This window comes from Hyaena hyaena, unplaced genomic scaffold, assembly GCF_003009895.1.
Source record: "Hyaena hyaena isolate Hyena2069 unplaced genomic scaffold, ASM300989v1 scaffold_578, whole genome shotgun sequence".
Classification (NCBI taxonomy): domain Eukaryota; kingdom Metazoa; phylum Chordata; class Mammalia; order Carnivora; family Hyaenidae; genus Hyaena; species Hyaena hyaena.
The window spans coordinates 738,514-752,737 of record NW_024081212.1 but is presented as its reverse complement, the minus strand read 5'-3'; the positions used below and the strand labels follow the sequence as shown (position 1 = coordinate 752,737).

General features: G+C 36.2%; 1 protein-coding gene across 1 annotated transcript in view; it reads left to right on the top strand.

Annotated features, from left to right (window-relative positions):
- The window catches only part of RP1 (RP1 axonemal microtubule associated), a 284,132-nt gene that overhangs the window by 74,987 nt on the left and 194,921 nt on the right, over nucleotides 1-14,224 (top strand). The gene's annotated exons all lie outside the window — the stretch shown is intronic.

Below are 14,224 nucleotides of genomic sequence, written 5' to 3'. Positions count from 1 at the left end.
AGGGGATGCTCTGCCTAGAATGCTCGAATGAGTGATGCATGAAGAGCGGGGGGAGGGGGGTGGGATTCAGGGTCTGCATACTGTGGCACATGGCAGTGCTCTAGCCCTAGCATGGCACTCGTGGGCAGGGCATCCGTGTCTGTTGGCAGTGACACTCCAAGAAGTCCAACAACAATGCCAGCAGTGGCATGTTACCTGTTAAGGAGGCCGTGTTGGTCGCAAGTTCTCAGCTGTGTTGTCTGCTGCCACTTTGTATAGGCTTCTTCCTCAGTTTTCCCATCAGCTCTGTGAGTGACCTACATCTTTCCAGCAAATACGTTTTCTGTTACTGTGAAATAACCATAAGATAAACAGAATTCTTTAACAAAAGATAAGAGTACTAAAGTGTGCATACCACAATAAGGATAAAAAATTAAAAAGCATCAAATACGAGGATAAGCTCTTTTACTAAAAAGTATCAATGCATAATTTTCAAAGTGTTAAGAAGAAAGTTTTCTTACCAGCATATACTGACAGTGTGTTTAAATAGTTAATGAGAGAGTCAGCACGGTGAAAAAATGGTTCACAGGAAGTTGCATGAAGCTGAAAAATATATTCATATAGTCAGTGAAAACAAAAAAAATGGTGAATAAGATTGATAAATTAAAAATGTGGCTAATCTTCTAAGACAGTAATACCTACCTGTTATGTTGTCTTTTCTCTTGGATGTAATTTGTTTATATTTTGACGAGACTCAAATCTTTTGCAGTTCATTTCCTGCCAGTTGATGTCTAATTTTACAATCAGGGCCCGAATACTGTACACTTCTGCAGGGAGTCGGGTGACTCTATGACAGGCTTGTGAGGCTGTGCTCGAGTACAGCATTAGTGGGACATGTCACTGTGCCCAAGCTAACACTTGCATGTCAGCTAATTCAGTTTTGTAAATATCTTTGGTGGGTCTGCTATGTACAAAGTGCTGTACTGAGTACTTTCTGTAGTAAATACAAGGATGACCAACATGGACTACCTGCCTGTTAGCCTACCAAGAGCTAGCAAGATGATTTTAAATCCTGAGAGGTTTGTAACAACATTTTGCTTCCTAATTCTAGTTGAAAGTCCTGTCTTTTTTTCCTCCAAAATTCTGATTTTCCTAGTTTATCTAAATGGGATCTAAGTAACTGAGATACCATGCTGTGATGTAATGAAGAGAATATTAGCATCTTAGCCAGCAACATAGATTTGAATCTGTCGATTTTTTGATCCTGAGCAAATCACTTAACCTCTCTGAGTTTCAGTTCATCCTCTGTAAAATGAGATGATACCTCATATAGTATCATCCTTACATTATTGTAAGGATTATGTGAGGTTGTTTATGAATGGCAAAGCAGTATACATTTGACAGTAAATTATCAAGAAGTAGTCATTAGAATTTCTTAAATTACATTTTATTTTTAATTTAATTTTTATTTTTTAAAATGTGATATTTAATCTTTATTTACAGGACAGTGCAGTATATGAGATTCCACACAGAAATAGGAAACCCACTGAGAGGACCAGCTTTATACAGTTTGTATAGCTGAGAATTGTTCAAGTATAGTTTCCATTCTAAAAAGTGCTACAATAACAAAACACATTTAAAAAGAATTCTTTGTAGAGAAACACTAAGACAGACTTACACCAAATATAGGATGCAACAAGCAACTTGATGCCTCAGCTGTGCCCTTTAAAACTTAAAGGTGTCATCCTACAAGTGCCCTCCTCCATGCCCATCTCTGGGGATGAACACCGGGTGTTATATGGAAACCAACTTGACAATAAACTATTTGTAAAAAAAAAAAAAAAAAAGTTAAAGGTGTCAGGAGGGCCATCCTGATCTTGGGATGGATGGCCTTCAGAGGTAGTTTCTGGCCCAACATTCTGATTTAAATTACATTTTAAATACCAATTCAATATGCTGTTTTGTAAGGTTAATCTGTTTTCTTTCTTTAAAAAATATTTTTTTAATCTTTTATTTGTTTCTGAAAGAGAGACAGTGTGAGCAGGGGAGGGTCAGATAGAGAGAGAGACACAGAATCTGAAGCAGGCTCCAGGCTCTGAGCTGCTAACACAATACCCATTCCGCAGCCCATGGACCAAGGAGCCGTTTCAACCTATAAGTCTTATTATTTTAAAAATACATGTCATAAGGCACTAGCTGCCATAGATAGTGATTTCTCTGAAAATCTGGGCAAAGTAAATTGGAAACTTTCTGGAAAGGATTCACCATTCTAGATGCCATTAAGAACACTTGTACTTCATGGGAAGAGGTCAAAATATCAGAATCAGTAGGAGTTTGGAAGACAGTGATTCCAATCCTCATGGACGACTTTGAAGGCGTCAAGATGTCAGTGGAGGGAGGGAGAGCAGATGTGGTGGAAACAGCAAGAGAACTAGAACTAGAAGCAGAGCCTGAAGAGGAGACTAAATTGCTGCAGTCTCACGACAAAACTTCTACCGATGACGAGTTGCTTCTTGTGGATGAGCAAACAGTTAGTTTCTCGAGATGGACTCTACCCTCTGTGAGGATGCTGGACAGACTGTTGAAATGACAGCAAAGGATTTAGGACATTACACAAAATTAGTTGATAAATCAGCAACGGGATTTGAAAGAATTGGCTTCAATTTTGAAAGAAGTTCGACTGGGGGTAAAATGCTACCTCACAGCATCGCATCCTACAGAGAAATCATTTGTGAGAGTCGATCGATGTGGCAAACTTCATTGTCCTGTTTTTTTAAATTGTCAGAGCTGCCCTAGCCTTAGCGGCCACTACCCTGATTAGGCAGCAGCCACCAACACTGAGGCAAGACCCACACCAGTAAAAATATTACAACTTATGAAAGCTCAGATAATACCTAGCATTTTTTAGCAATAAGGTATTGTTTAATTAAGGTACACATATTTTTTAGGCAGAATGGTGCTATACACTTAAAAGACCACATAAGTTTTATAGGCACTGGGAAATCAAAAAATTAGTTTGATTCACTTTATTGTGATATTTACTTTATTGTGATAGTCTGAAGACTGCAGTATCTCCAAATCACACCTATACTTCCTCCACAAAAATTCCCAGGCCCATATTTAGACAATTTATTAAACAACTTCCTCAAAAACACTGCATTATTTCCACTACACAGAGATTATTAAGTTAGAAAAGCAAACCTACTACCATATACCCGAAAGAACATAATACAATTTCGGAATGTAAGTTGAGTCTCACAGTTAAAGAAGCACGGCAGTTTGTAAACATGCAATACACATATTCATACGGTGTAGTTTACAGTCTTAACAGAAGGAAGAACTACAGTCACATAATGTAGGGTACTTCAACAAATATGTCTTTGTTTTGGTGCATTACCCCTTCAACATTTCTTCCTGTGTTTAAACTTCTCTCTGCTAAAAAATACTACCATGTTTTTGAAAAATTTTATCATTTTTAATCAAATAATATCCTTTTCATTCTACAGAGGCTCTCTCTGAGATGTTATTCAAAGGACTGGAAGCTAAGAAAATTATGAGACCATTAGTAAATTTTAACCACTGAGATCCTCACCCTTGATTATGACAGGAGGCGGTAATTTATCCAGTTACCCAACAAGTGTTGGCCAAATTTCTCTGCAACATAAGTCTACTAGAATTTATTAAGTAACTTCAATGTTCTTCACCTCTTAAAAACAAATGACTCTCTGAGAGATTCTAATTAAGACTTTCCAAGAGAAAATTTTTTTTTTTCCCAAGAGAAAAATTTTTAATAGCAATAGCGAAGTAGTAGTTTGAGACTATTTCAGAAAGTATCCTTAGCATGTTATTACTTCTTGAATTATAAAACGGATGTAAGTTAAAAATAATAGTATTTTTAAGCTGTAGTCATCAAGACAGTATGGTACTGGCACAAAAACAGACACATAGGTCAATGGAAAGTATTTTCTTTATGCTTTTTAATTTTTAAGTTTTAATTTTAGAGAGAGTGAGAGCCTGAACAGGGAAGAGGGAAGGAAGGGAGAGAGAAAGAGAGAATCTTAAGCAGGCTTCTTGCTCAGCATGGAGCCTGACATGGGGCTCGATCCCACGCTGGGATCATGACCCACGCTGAAATCAAGAGTCAGACATTCAAGCAACTGAGCCACTCAGGTACCCAGAGAAACTATTTTCAGTTACTGTGGAGATGTACCAGTTAATACTTTATTAAATTAGTAGAAATACCCTAAAAAAATCTACTTTCACCACTTTTATTCAACAAGTATTGGAAGTCCTAGCCAGGTCAACTAGGAAGGAAAATAAAAGGCATCCACATTGGAAAGGAAGAAATAAAACTGCTACTATCTGCAGATAACATAATGCTATTTATAGAAACCCCTAAACACTCCACCAAAAAATTGTTAACTAATAAATTCAGTTAAAGTTCCAGGATATAAAATCCATATACAAAATTCTGTTGCATTTCTATGTAATTAATAAGAAAATTTCTGAGGTGCCTGGATGGCTCAGTCAGTTAAGTGTCTGACTTCGACTTAGGTCATGATTTCACAGTTCATGAGTTCGCGCCCTCGGTTGAGCTTTGTGCTGACAGTGCGGAGCCTGCAGCCTGCAGCCTGCTTTGCATTCTGTGTCTCCCTCTCTCTCTGGCCCTCCCCTGCCCCTTCTCACACTCTGTCTCTCTCAAAAATAAATAAACATTAAAAAAAGAAACTTTCAGAAGGAGAAATTTAAAAAAATCCCATTTACATTTGCATCAAAAAGAATAAAATATCTAGGAGTCAATTTGATCAATGAGGAGAAAGACCTTTTGCTGAAAATCATAAGACATTGATGAAAGAAATTGAAGAGGACACAAATAAATGAAAGATATTCTATGCTTATGGATTGGAAGAATTGTTCATACTGTTAATGTTAAAATGTTCACACTATTCAAAACAGTCTACAGATTCAGTGCAATCTCTATGAAAATTCCAATGGCATTTTTTACAGAGTAGAATGAAGAATCCTAAAATTTGTTTGGAACCATGAAAGACTCTGAGTAGCCAAAGTAATCTTGAGAAAGAACATCACACTTCCTGATTTTAAGCTATAACACAAAACTATAGTAATCAGAAAATAATGGTGTTGACATAAATGAAGCAGAATAGAGAGCCCAGCAATAAGCCCACACTTATATGTTTAATTTACAACAAAGGAGCCAAGAATATACAATGTGGAAAGGATAGTCTCTTCAGTAAATGGTGCTGGGAAAATTGGACTGCCACATGCTAAAGAATGAAATTGCACCACTATGTTACAAAAACGTAACTCAAAATGGATGAAATATCTGAATGTAAGACTTGAGACTATAAAACTTCTAGAAGAAAATATAGGTCGTAAGCTCCTTGACATCATTCTTGGCAAAGAGTTTTTGGATTGACACCAAAAGCAAAAGGCCTCCAATGCAAAAATAAACAGGCAGGACAACATCAAAATAAGCTTCTGCACTGTCAGGAAAATCATCAAAAAAATGAAAAGGCAACCTACAGAATGGAAGAAAATATTTGCAAATCATATATTTGGTAAGTGGTTAATATCCAAAATATATAGATAACTTGTATAACTTAATAGCAGAAAAATAAAGGCAAAAACACCCACAACTGCTCCTTCACCTACAACCCAAACAATGCAGTTAAAGAATGGGCAGAAGATCTGAAAAGACCCTTTTCTAAGGAAGTCACACAGATGGGCAACAGGTACATGAACAGGTGCTCAGCATTAGTAATTATCAGGGAAATGCAAGTCAAACTCACGCTGAGACAGTGCCTTACACCTGTCAGAAGGCTACCATCAAAAAGGCAAGAGATGACAACTGCTGGGAAGGATGTATAGGGGATCTTGATGCACTGTTATGAGACCGTTAATTGGTGTAGGTACTATGGAGAGCAGTGTAGACGTTTCTCACAAAATGACAATAGAACTCCCATATGATCTGGCAATCCCACTTCTGAGTATAGAGCCAAAGGAAATGAACTTATGATCTCATAAGCATAGATATATTTCCATCTTTATTGCAGCATTATTCACAGTTAACCAATATGTGGATACTATCTATGTGTCCATCAGCAGTTGAATAGGTAAAGAATTGTGGTTGATATATAGGATGAATATTATTCTGCTCTAAAAAAGAAGAAAACCCTACCATTTGTGACAATGTGAACAAACTTCGAGGACATTATTGAGTGAAAAAAGACAGAGAAAGATAAATACTGTATGATCTCACATGTGGAATATAAAAAAGCTGAACTCATAGAAACAGTAGATTGGTTGTTGCTAGGGGCGGGGTGGTAGGGAAAAAGAGATGTTGATCAAAGGGCATGAACTTCCAGTTATACGAGGAATAAATTCTGGGCATCTATTGTATAGCATGGTCATTCTAGTTAATAATACTGTATTATATAATTGGAAGTTTCTCTGAGACTAGATTTTAAATATTCTCATCATAACAATAACAACAAAAAATGTAAGTATGTGATGTGTTAAGGATGTGTTAACCAACCTTATTTTGGTAACTATTGAGCTATATATATATATTTCATATATATATATATTTCATATCAGTAACCTTATTTTGGTAACTATTGAGCCATATATATATATATTCATATATATATATTTCAAATCAGTAGGCTGTATACCTTAAATTTTCATAATATTCTATGTCAATTAAATCTCAATAAAGTTGGGGGAAAACAAGTTATGTAAGAAAAAAATTGAGAAAAATGAGAGAAAGAAAATAATGAAGACAAAAATAGAAATCAAAGACTGAAAACAGAGAAACAGAATTGATGTCATGTATATGAATGGATTCCTAAGGGACGAAAATATGAACACTCACATATTAGACAACACTGAAGAGTCTAGTGAAAATGTGAAGAAAATACACACCTAAATAAGATATAGTAAATACAGTACAAACACATACTAGATAAAAGTTTTGAGACAGTTATATACAGTTTTGGTTAAATATATTTGAAGCTCTGCATGAACTGGATGATCATTTAAGACAAATTGAAGAAATTTAGCCTAAGAAATTATGAATGACCCAAGAAGGCAAATTTGACTCAATATTGACCAAAGAAAAAGTAGAAAATAATGGTAATCGATAATGATAAATTTTTTTAGAAGACTAATCTCTTTCCTCTGTTTCTATTTGGATTTACTGACACTTTCTCTGAAATGTCCATGAAGCAGACATTTTCAGTGCTATATAAAATGTCCCAGATTATGGAATTGGAAACTTCTAAGCAGACTTAATGATACTGAAACCTGAAAATGTACAGAATATAGAATATGATTTAATGCTTCTTGCATTATCTTCTATTATGTTCCCAGTATGAGCAAGAATGCCTGCAGACCTCAGAGGATCTGAGGAATTCTTTAAAGGAATTCTCTTTTTGCTTACCATAGTCATCTTTTATAATGAAAATGCAAGCAAATATTTTTTTGATAATTTTTCCACATTTGTTTAAAAATGTTTGCTATGGTTTGAATGTTTGTGCCTTCCCCCACCCCCCCATTAATATGTTGAAATCTTAAGGCCTTATGCAATGGTATTAGTAGATAGAGCCTGTGGGAGGTGAAGCCTTTAGGAATGCTCTTTATAGAAGTGGCTCTAGAGGGAGAACCTGGTGTCTTTCACCTTATGGGGACACAGCAAGAAGGCGCTAGCTATAAACCACGAAGAGAACCCTCGCCAGGCGACTATGCTGGTGCCTTGCTCTTGAACTACCCAGCCTCCAGAACTATGAATTTCTGTTTTTTATAAGCTAGCCAGTTTGTGGTATTCTGCTATAGCACTCCAAGCAGACTAAGACAGTATTTTAATTAGGCAGTTAAATTTCTCATTTCCCTTTCCTGCAAATATTCTAATAAAATTGACATCTTACTCTGAGGATTTTCACAGTTACACAATGTTGTGTGTCCCGTAGTGTTTGTTCTCCAGAAGAACAGTTGTAAATCAGCCTTACTGATAAATGTATGTGCAGACATCCTAAGTTAAATGTGTACAAAATGAATCAAGAAGTATAATAAAGGAATAATACATAACAACTAAGTAGGTTTCATGCCAAAAAACTGAAAGATATTTCAACATTGGAAAATCTATTAATGAGGGGCACCTGGGCGGCTCAGTTGGTTAAGTGGCCAACTTTGGCTCAGGTTGTGATCTCACGGTTTGTGGGTTTGAGCCCCGCGTCAGGCTCTGTGCTGACAGCTTAGAGCCTGGAGCCTGTTTTGGATTCTGTGTCTCCCTCTCTCTCTCTGCCCCTCCCCTGCTCATGCTCTGTCTCTCAAAAATAAATAACCATTAAAAAAATTTTTATAAGGAAAATCTATTAATGAAATACATCACTTCAGAAGGGTTAAGGAGAAAAATTGTTAACAGCCCAATAATACTATTATTAAAAGTTCTTTGAAAATTTGGAACAGAAAAAATATTTTAAAATAATGTAACTCAAGACAATTATTTAATAAACAATGGGATCCAAAAATGAAACAATAAAGATTTCTTCATTATGAATATAGGCATTCTTGGAAAGCATTATAAATATGTTTTCCGAAACAATTATAGTTTTGGAAAGGAGAAGGCAAAATTATTGCCTACAGGTGATAGAAATGTCTATTAATATGCAAGGAGTCTCCACTGAAAATAAAAAAATAAAATTTATAAAGTGACTAGAAATTAAATCAATATACGATTACTTGAGTCTAGTTTTCTTATATAGAAAATACAAGATATAAAAGATCTTAGAGTGGCAGCAAAAAATACATATGTAGTATTTATATGTAATAATTAGCATCAACAATAAAAAGTACATTCCCATCTGACTTATTAGACTTGCCTTGTCTGAAAGCCATATTGAGAGATAATAGGGAGTTCTAGCCAAGAAAGTTTGATTTATAGGTCCTGTGCCTGTTTCGGATTAAGTGAACCTATTTGTTCTTTACAAATTATTTACCAGTGATCTCAGCTAGTTTTGTAACCCATTTCTTGTTGGTGATACTCCAGTAGCAGTGTGTGGGGGGTGTGTTTTGTTTTGTTTTGTTTTGTTTTGTTTTGGAGGGTTTGTTTTGGTGAGAGAGGTGAAGGTTTTGTGTTTCCACATATTTAGTTTAGGTCCTCGCTGTGTCTGTAGTGCACTAGCTGTAGAAGGAGTTGAGACTTTTGTTTGATGAACGACAGTGCACCAGGTCTGTGCATTTGGTTAGGCAAAAACAATCTGCTGTGAGATTCATTTTATGTAAGATCTCAGACTACAATGGAGAGAATCTGCTGCTACAATGGAGAGAATCTGCTGCAGTGTTTTTTTTTTTTTAATCTTTAACATTTATTCATTTTTGAGAAACAGAGTGTGAGCAGGGGAGAGGCAGAGAGAGGGGGAGACACAGAACCTGAAGCAAGCTCCAGGCTCCACACTGTTAGCACAGAGCCTGACGTAGGGCTCGAACTCATGAGCTGTGAGATCATGACCTGAGCTGAAGTCGGATGCTCAGCTGACTGAGCCACCCAGGCATCCCTGCAGTGGTTTCTTATAGAAAGACTATGGATTACTCCAAAATCAAGAGAGGAAATAAGTGAGTTGGGAAGAGATGGGGATAATAATACAGATACACTTACTAATTTTGACCAAGAGCCGTCACAGACTCAGCATAGGTAACATCTGAAATACAGGGTAGTACAGTTAACCTACAGTAAATCCTTAGACAGCGGACTTCCTTGTTCTATTCCTGTCTGAAATAAGCTAGTCACAAGAGACCACATTATGTGACTCCATCTGTGTGAAACCTCCACAATGTGCAGATCCATCGTGAGAAAGTAGATTAGTCATTGCCTAAGTCTAGGGGAGAAGGGGGATGATGATTGGTAGTAGTAGTGAATAGGTACAAACTTTCTTCTGGGGATGATGAAATTGTACTGAATTTGGGTTCTGATGATGAGACAATTATAGATATATTACAAACCACAGAACCACAGAACTCATTTAAATAGGTGAACATTATGTACGTCAATTATTAATAAATCTGTTAAAATTATTTTATTACTAACCTGGAAAAATTAAAAGAATTTAGTAGACTGCAGCATTTTGAAATAGATTAACAAGGAAGACTCTCACATTAAAATGCATGAGGACAAGTTTTAAATATAGTTTAGTGAATGTTACCAAGCAATTTAGTGAATGTTACTAGAAAAATGATCAGTGGGTATTTAAAAGCAATTCAACATGACTCAAAATAAATTTTTATTATTCAGAAAACTTAAAGTTAAAAAATTAATTATAAACTATATTTTTAAAAAACATTTTTTTAGTATAATTGACACACAGTGTTATATTAGTTTCAGGTGTACAACATGATTTGACCAGTTTATAGACTATGCTGTGTTCACCACAAGCACCACCACCACCACTATTCCATTACATTGCTATCGTAATATCATTGACAGTATTCCTTATACTGTGTCTTTTATTCCTGTGACATACTCGTTCCATAACCGGAAGCCTGTACTTCCTCTCTTCACCCATTTTGCCCAAACCCCTCCTCCTGGTAACCACCAGTTTGTTTTCTGTATGTATATGTCTGATTCTGCTCTTTGTTTGTTTATTCATTTTTGAATTCCACTTATGAGTAGAACCATGCAGTATTTGTTTTTCTCAGTCTGACATATTTCACTTAGCATAATACCCTCTAGGTCCATCCATGTTGTTTCAAATGGTACAATCTCATCCTTTTTATGGCTGTGTAATATTCCTCTGTGTGTATATGTGTGTGTGTGTGTGTACACATACATACCACATTTTCCTTATCATTTGTCTATTGATGTACACTTAAGTTACTTCTGTTTCTTGGTTATTGTAAATAGTGCTGCTATGAACAATAGGGATGCATATTTCTTTTCAAATTGATGGTTTAATTTTCTTTGTGCAAATACCTAGTAGTGGAATTATTGCATTATATGGTATTTCTATTTTTAATTTTTTAAAGAACTCCTGTACTGTTTTCCACAGTGGTTGTACCAGTTTACATTCTCACCAACAGTGCACAAGGTTCCTTTTTCTCCACATTCCTGGCAACACTTGTTATTTCTTGTCATTTTGATTTTAACCATTCTAACTAGGGTAAGGTGAAAATGAAGTGGAGCATCACAAGTGAGGAAATAAGAGAGTTGGGGAGAGATGGGGATAATTTAAACTTTTTATTTTGAAATAATTATGGTTGACATGTAGTTATACAAAATAATACAGAGAGATTCTCTGTGTCCTCAGTGTAACATCTCACAAAGGTATAGCACATCATTATCAGTATATTGATATTTATACAGTCAAGACAACAAAGTACCATCACTACAGTGACCTGTCATGTCTCATTTTTAGAGCCACATCCACTTGTCTTCCTCAATTTCTTCCTCAAATTTCCAATTCTTAACCCTTAACAAACACTAACTGTACCCCATACATACAATTTCTCATTTGAAGAGTTATATTAATGCAGTCATGTATTATGCATTCTGTTGGGATTGTCATTTTTACTCTGCATCATTTCTTAGAGAGTCATTGAAGTTGTAGGTTATGTGTCAGCAGTTTGTTTCTTTTTATTGCTGAGTAGTATTCCACAGAATGGATTTCCCACAGTTTAACCAATCACCCATTGAAGAACATCTGGATTCCAGTTTGGAGCTATGATGAATAAAATCGCCATGAATATAATATATGTACAGATTTTTATGTGAACATAACTTTTCATTTCTCTGTGATTAGTACCCAAGAATGTAATTGATTGGGTCATATGGAATTGCATGTTTAGTCTAGTAAGAAATTGCCAAACTTTTTCATAGTGGTAATACCCTTTTATATTCACACCAGCAGTATATGTGTCATCCATTTTCTCAGCATCCTTATTGGTATTTGGTGTTTTGCTGCCTTTTTTCCCCTTCCCCATTCTGATCTGTGAAAAATAATGTTGTTGGGCATATTTTTATATGCTTATATCCTCTTTGGTGAAATGTCTTGATGTTCCTTGCCTATTTTGTAACGGATTTTTTTTTAGTGTTAAAATTTAAAAGTTTATACATACATATATATATATATATATATACACATATATATATACCCATTATGGATACATATATGTTAGACACTGGCCCTTTGGATTTATGGTTTGCAAATATTTTCTCTCAGTTTGTAGCTTATCATTCCACCTTCTTACTAAGGTCATTTGCAGAGCAAATTTTTAGCCTTGATGAGACCCACATTATTCCTTTTTCCTTTTTAATGGATTTTAATTTTGGGGTTAAGTTGAAGAACTCTTTGAATAGTCCTGTATCACAAACTTTTTTTCTTACTGTTTTCTAAAAGCTTTACAGTTTGATATTTCATATTTAATTTTATGACTTATTTTGAGCTTTTGTATAAAGTGTAAGATGTAGGTTGAAGTTAATTTATTTTTACTTATGAAATTACTTCAATGACTTCACCTCCATTTGTTTAAAAGCCTATCCTGTTTCCACTGACTTGTTTTCATACCTTTGTCCTGAAGCAATTGGGCATATTTATGTGGGATTATTTCTGGATTCTTTGTTCTGTGCTGTTGATCAATGTGTCTGTCCTGCCAGCATCGTACTGTCTTCAGAGCTGTTTAAGAGGCCTTAACGCCAGTCACCCTAATTCCTCCCATTTTAATATTCTTAAAGACTGGTTTAGCTATTTTAAGGCCTATTGGTTTCTATATAAATTTTAAAAAAGCTTATCCATATCTACAAGAAAACTTGCCTGAATTTTGATGGGAGTTACATCAAACCTAGAGATTAATTTGGCAAGAGTTGATGCTTTTACTGTATTGGGACTTCCAGTCCATGAATGTAGTATGGGTGTGTCTCTTCATTTGTTGAAGCATTCTTTGATTTCCTTCCTCAGCATTTAAAATTTTTCAGCATAGATTCTATACATGTTTTGTTAAGTTTATCCTAAATATTTAATCTCTACAGTCATTTTAAGTGGCATTGTGTCTGAATTTCAGTTTCCATATGTTCATTGTTAGTATATAGAAATGTAATTTATTTTTGTGTGGTGATTTGTCTTGTATCCAACTCAACTCACTTTTTAGTTCTGGGATTTATTATTACTATTATTATTATTATTATTATTAATGGATTGTTTGGAATTTTATTCGTAGACAGCCCTGTCATCTGCAAATGACTGCTGGGGCTAGTCAGCACTCCACTGTTTCCCAGCCCTGTGTCAGTGAATTCTAGTCGGGGCTGAGTGTCTACCCCTACCTCGCACCATGAGGTGGAATGAGGTAGGGCACTATGGAGTAGACGACATTCTACTTCCCCTGTGCCCTGCTCACAGTGAGGCCCAGTGACCTGAGCTTGTACTCCTATCCACCACCAACAGGCAGAGCAGGGTGGTGGAGTTGGGACCAGTTGGTACCCTTCAGCCTCTCCTTCCTTTTTGTGAGCTTCTGTCCTTACTCTGCAGCAGCAAAGGCTGTGACAGCCTCATGCTTCCCCTGTATGCGGAAACAGAGGGATATTACTCTCCTCGGTGTCAGTGAGGGACTGTAAATGCCTTACTTTTGTGGGGAAGGTGTCAGTGGGCAGGAGGAGGAGGTCAGCATCTCCCTAGGTGTCTGCAGTGAGTCAGCGCCCACTTCTGTCTGGGTGCTGTCAGAAGATGAATGTGTGCACACACATACTGCTTATGCTGCTCATCAGCAGGGGTGGGGGTGCTGCCTGCTAAAAGGAAGACTAAATGGGATGCAGAGTCTTATGATGTTATATCCAAAAGGATACATTAAAAAACCACTCATCATATAAAGAACCTGGAAAAAATGGCCAGAAAGTAAATCTTTAGTATTATACAAAGAAATATAATATTTAAAGTTTATCCTGGGGCGCCTGGGTGGCTTAGTCGGTTAAGCGTCCGACTTTCGCTTAGGTCATGATCTCGCGGTTCGTGGGTTCGAGCCCCGCGTCGGGCTCTGTGCTGACTGCCAGCTCGGAGCCTGGAGCCTGTTTCAGTCTGTGACTCCCTCTCTCTCTGACGCTCCCCTGCTCATGCTGTCTCTCTCTCTCTCTCTCCTAGAAATAAATAAAAATATTTAAAAAAAAAAGTTTATCCTTTTTTCTTTTCTTTTTTTTTAATTTTTTTTTTTTTAAGTTTATTTCTGAAAGAGAGAGAGGCAGCAT